This window comes from Callithrix jacchus, chromosome 7, assembly GCF_049354715.1.
Source record: "Callithrix jacchus isolate 240 chromosome 7, calJac240_pri, whole genome shotgun sequence".
In the NCBI taxonomy this organism is placed as follows: Eukaryota; Metazoa; Chordata; class Mammalia; order Primates; family Cebidae; genus Callithrix; species Callithrix jacchus.
The window spans coordinates 149,204,108-149,210,107 of record NC_133508.1 but is presented as its reverse complement, the minus strand read 5'-3'; positions in this window follow the sequence as shown (position 1 = coordinate 149,210,107).

Genomic DNA, 6,000 nt, shown 5'->3' with positions numbered 1-6,000 from the left:
GTACTATATTGAATAGGAGTGGTAAGAGAAGGCATCCTTATCTAATGTCAGATTTCAAAGGGAATGCTTCCAGTTTTGCCCATTCAATATGATATTGGCTGTTGGTTTGTCATAAACAGCTTTTGTTATTTTGAGATATGTTCCATCTATACCTAATTTATTGAGTGTTTTTAGCATAAAGGGCTGTTGAATTTTGTCAAAAGCCTTCGCTGCATCAATTGAGATATCATGTGGTTTTTGTCTTTGGTTCTGTTTATGTGGTGAATTATGTTTATAGACTTGCATATGTTGAACCAGCCTTGCATCCCCAGGATAAATCCTGCTTGATCATGGTGGATAAGCTTTTTGACGTGCTGTTGCAATCAGCTTGTCAGTATTTTATTGAAGATTTTTGCATCTATGTTCATCATGGATATTGGCCTGAAGTTTTCTTTTCTTGCTGAGTCTCTGTTGGGTTTTGGTATCAGGATGATGTTGGTTTTATAAAATGATTTGGGAAGGATTGTCTCTTTTTGAATTGTTTGGAATGGTTTCAGAAGGAATGGTACCAGCTTCTCTTTGTGTGTCTGGTAGAATTCTGCTGTGAACCCATCTGGACCTGGCCTTTTTTTGGGTGGAAGGCTCGTAATTACTGCCTCAACTTCGGACCTTGTTATTAGTCTATTCATGGTTTCAACTTCTTCCTGGTTTAGGCTTGGGAGGATGCAAGCATCCAGGAATTTTTCAATTTCTTTCAGGTTGCCTAGTTTATGTGCATAGAGTTGTTTGTAATAATCTCTGATGATGGTTTGTATTTCTGTGGAATCTGTGGTGATATCCCCTTTATCATTTTTTATTGCATCTATTTGATAATTCTCTCTTTTCTTTTTTATTAATCTGGCTAGTGGTCTATTTTGTTGATCTTTTTGAAAAACCAGCTCCTGGTTTTATTAATTTTTGAAGGGTTTTTTGTGTCTCTATCTCCTTCAGTTCTGCTCTGATCTTAGTTATTTCTTGTCTTCTGCTGCTGCTTTTGATTTTTTTGATCTTACTTCTCTAGCTCTTTCAATTTTGATAATAGGGTGTCAATTTTAGATCTGTTCTTGCTTCTCATGTGGGCATTTATTGCCATATATTTTCCTCCAGAGACTGCTGTAAATGTGTCCCAGAGATTCTAGTCTGTGGTATCTTCATTCTTATTGGTTTCAAAGAACATCTTTATTTCTGCCTTCATTTCATTGTTTATCCAGTCAACATTCAGGAGCCAGTTGTTCAGTTTCCATGAAGCTGTGCTGTTCTGAGTTAGTGTCTGAATTCTGAGTTCTAACTTGATTGCACTGTGGTCTGAGAGACTGTTTGTTATGATTTCCATTCTTTTGCATTTGCTGAGGAGTAATTTACTACCAATTATGTGGTCAATTTTAGAGTAGGTGCAATGTGATTCTGAGAAGAATGTATATTCTGTGTATTTGGGGTGGAGAGTTCTGTAAATGTCTATTAGTTTTGCTTGTTCCAGGTCTGAGTTTAAGTCCTGGATATCCTTAATTTTCTGTCTCATTGATTTGTCTAATGTTGACAATGGGGTGTTAAAGTCTCCCACTATTATTGTGTGGGACTCTAAGTCTCTTAGTAAGTCATTAAGAACTTGCCTTATGTATCTGGGTGTTCCTGTATTGGATGCATATATATTTAGGATCGTTAGCTCTTCTTGTTGCATTGATCCTTTTACCATTATGTAATGTTCTTCTTTGTCTCTTTTGATCTTTGTTGGTTTAAAGTCTATTTTATCAGAGATGAGAATTACAACTCCTGCTTTTTTTTTCTCTCCATTTGCTTGGTAAATCTTCCTCCATCCCTTTATTTTGAGCCTTTGTGTATCCTTGCATGTGAGATGGGTTTCCTGGATACAGTACACCAATGGGTTTTGCTTTTTATCCAATTTGCCAGTCTGTGTCTTTTGACTGGGGCATTTAGTCCATTTACACTTAGGGTTAATACTGTGATGTGTGAATTTGATAGTGCCATTTTGATGCTAGCTGGCTGTTTTGCCCATCAGTTGATGCAGTTTCTTCATTGCGTTAATGCTCTTTACCATTTGGTATGTTTTCGGAGTGGCTGGTACTGCTTGTTCCTTTCTAAGTTTAGTGCCTCTTTCAGGAGCTCTTGTAAAGCAGGACTGGTGGTGATGAAATCTCTGGGTACTTGCTTGTTCACAAAGGTTTTCATTTTTCATTCACTTATGAAGCTTTGTTTGACCAGATATGAAATTTTGGGTTGAAAGTTTTTTCTTTAAGGATGTTGAATATTGGCCCCCACTGTCTTCTGGCTTGTAGGGTTTCTGCCAAGAGATCTGCTGTGAGTCTGATGGGCTTTCCTTTGTGGATAATCCAACCTTTCTCTCTGGCTGACCTTCACATTTTCTCCTCCATTTCAACCCTGGTGAATCTGAGGATTATATGCCTTGCAATTGCTCTTCTTGAGGAATATATTTGTGGGGTTCTCTTGTATTTCCTGGACTTGAATATTGGCCTGCCTTGCTAGGTTGGGGAAGTTTTCCTGGATAATATCCTGAAGAGTACTTTCCAGCTTGAATTCATTCTCTTCATCACATTGAGGTACACCTATGAAACATAGATTAGGTCTTTTTACATAGTTCCATACTTCTTGGAGACTTTGTTCAATCCTTTTTAAGCTTTTTTCTCTAATCTTGCCTTCTGGTTTTATTTCATTGAGTTGATCTTCAACCTCTGATATCCTTTCTTCTGCTTGGTTAGTTCGGCTATTGAAACTTGTGCATGCTTCGTGAAGTTCTCATATTGTCTCTTTTGATCAATTCACTTATATTCCTCTCTAAATTGTTTATTCTCATTAGCATTTCGTCAAATCTTTTGTCAAGGTTCTTAGTTTATTTGCATTGGGTTAGAACATGTTCTTTTAGCTCACAAAGGTTTCTTATTACCCACCTTCTGAAGCCTGATTCTGTCAATTCATCACACTCATTCTCCATCCAGCCTTGTTCCCTTGCTGGTGAGGAGTTGTGATCCCTTGTAGGAGGAGAGGTGTTCTGGTTTTGGGTGTTTTCATTCTTTTTGTGCTGGTTTTCTCCTATCTTTGTGGATTTATCCACCCGTCATCTTTGTAGTTGTTGACTTTCAGATTGGGTCTCTGAGTGGACATCCAGTTTATTGATGATGAAGTTATTTCTTTCTGTTTCTCAGTTTTCCTTCTAACAGTCTGACCCCTCTGCTATAGGACTGCTGAGGTCCATTCCAGGCCCTGCTTGCCTGGGGATCACCTGCAGCAGCTGCAGAACAGTAAGGGTTGCTGCCAGTTTCTTCTTCTGCTGTCTTTGTCCCAGAAGGATACCTGCCAGATGTCAGTCTGAGCTGTCCTTTATGAGGCAACTCTTTTGATATACGGGGACCAGCGAGCTGCTTGAGGAGACAATCTGTTCTTTATAGGAGCTCAAGTGCTGAGCTGTGAGCTCCATTGTTCATTCAGAGCTGCTGGTCAGGTAGGTTTAAGTCTGCTGCAGCAGAACTCATAAACTACCACCCTTTTTTATTTTTACCAGATGCTCTGTCCCAGGGAGTTAGGGCTTTATTTATGAGTTTCTGTTGTGCTGCTGCCTTTTTTCAGGGCTACCCTGTTCAGCGAGAAGGCAGCCTAGGCATTGTCTGCCTGCAGAGGCTTTGCTGAGCTGCTTTGGGCTCTGCTCAGCTGCCATGTGAACTTCTTTTCTGTCCTTTTTATACAGGTGTAGTTAGAACTTCCTTGGCAAAGCCAGCCCACCTCTGTAATGGCAGACTCTCTCTGTAATGGTGGGCTGCCTTAGCAATGGTGGACTACCTCCAAAGTGGTGGAGTGCCTCAGTAATGGCAACGCCCCTCCCCCACAGAGCTGGACCATCCTGGGTTCAGCTGGGATTGCTGTGAAACTCTCAATCCTCGGTGTTTCTGATTGCTTTTTTTTGTGGGGGTGGGACCAGCTGAGCCTGATCACCTGGCTCTCTGCCTCAGAGCCCTTTTTTTTAGTTGAACAGTTGACTCTCTCCCAGGTGTTCCAGTCGCCTGTTGAAAAGGCACCAGGATCTGTGTGATTTCCCATGCGGCAACCCACTGCACTGTCTGAAACAGGAGTGCTGAAATTTGTGGCTTTTTTTTTGTCCAGGAATGTCCTGGCCTGGCTCCCTGCTTCAGTTCCCTTTTTAATCAGATAAATGGGTGACTCTGCCTTCCTGGAGCTCCAGTTGCCAGCTAAAATGGCACCCAGACCTGTGTATTTTGTATGGAGAACTGCCGCTCCAGGGTGCCGGCAAAACAGCCATGCCAGCCAAACCAGCCTTCCTGGTGACCTGTGGGGCTCCTCTGCCAGGGAATCTCCTGGTCTGTGGGCAATGAAAATCCGTCTGAAAATGCAGCATCCACTCACCCTCTGTGCTTTCATGGGGAGCTGCAATCCTGAGCTGCTCCTAATCTTGGATACCTCCACTGTAAAAGATATTTTTTTAAATTCCCCAATGTTTGGGATTATCCCAAACCATTATTCTGCTTCCTTTTTTTGTAAAAGATGAATGGATACAATCAGTCATAGCAACAGGAAGGTAGAGAACATGAGCTATCAATCGAGTTTCTTGGTCCCCCTTGCAATCTGGGGCCAGGGATTCGGTGACATGCTTTGAAGATATCTGTGAGAACTTGTTTCCTCATTCACCACATTAAAATATATGCCACCTCCCTGGTCATTATGTCCTGCAAACAGGGTCTGTCCTCTCCTGTGAAGCCCTCCCAGGAGCCCCTTAGGTTGTAGGTCATCACATTGATGAAGTTCATGTAACTTAGGTGGTTGGGAGAGGAAACAAGAGGAAATTAATGGCTCGAGGGAAAACTTTGTTTCTAACTCACCACCCCTAATGCTCCTAATCCCAAATTGACTGCAGATTTGTCAAACAGCTGAATTTGCTGTTTGCTACTGTGACATAAGGATTCCCTTATGCATTATTATTCTTTATTCCAGTCTCCATCACCTTCATCTCAAGAGCACCTGGAATGTAAAAGGCACCCACACCATGATCAGTATCTGGCTACTCTAAGACTTTCAGGACCTGCAGAAGCTTGAGACTCAACCTTCTCCAAATAGCGATTTACTTTAGAGAACCTTGGAAATTAGACTTAGAAATAAGGCCAGCATTCGTACTGGCTTCCTCTGCCTCTTCCTCAGGAATTGGGGTCATTTCATTTCTCTGAGACAGATTCCTCTTTATCTTGGGTACCTAAGCACTGATCACTGCCATTGGGCATTTGGCAATACCTGGGAAAGGTCTGAGGGTCACTTAGCTCTGAATATGAGCTCCTGGGTTTGCTTACTCTGACTTCTCGGGGATCTGGTGGGCAGTCTCAATGGTACCTTTGCCAGCTGACAGCAGAAATAAGCAATCTGGGCTTGTTGCTGTGGGTGGACTCTTGCTCAAAAGCCTCATGCATTTCCTATGAAACCAAAGACACTGGACGCAGGCTAGAGGGACCAGAGAGCATGTGGCAAGGTCGCAGCTCTTATGAAGAAAGCTGCAAAGGGCTTGGTTTAGAGTCTTTTGACCCAAAATTTGTTGTTGATCTCTGGGGACAACAGTAGGCTGTCTTTCAAAAACTTGGAAATGAGGGGAATTCAGTCATCCTCTGAGAGTTAACTTTTAAAATAAACAAATAATGTCCAGAGCAGAAAATTTTTTTAAAACAAAAGGAGGGAGATTATATTAAAGAGATAAAAATGGCCACCAGCCCTGCAAGCTGTATGTGATTGTATCTAATCATCAGAAAAATTAGTCATGGAAGAAAATAAGAGCATCAAAGCCAACATTGGTGCTCAAAGATATATTTCTCACCGCCAATGGGAGTTTTCCCCAAAAGAGAGATCTGTTCCTACAGTAAAGAGATGAGGCTGTGAGCCAGAAATGGTGAGATCCACACCCCTGGCCAGCATATATTCAGCCTTTCTCAGAACCTCCTCCAGAGAGAGGCCTTG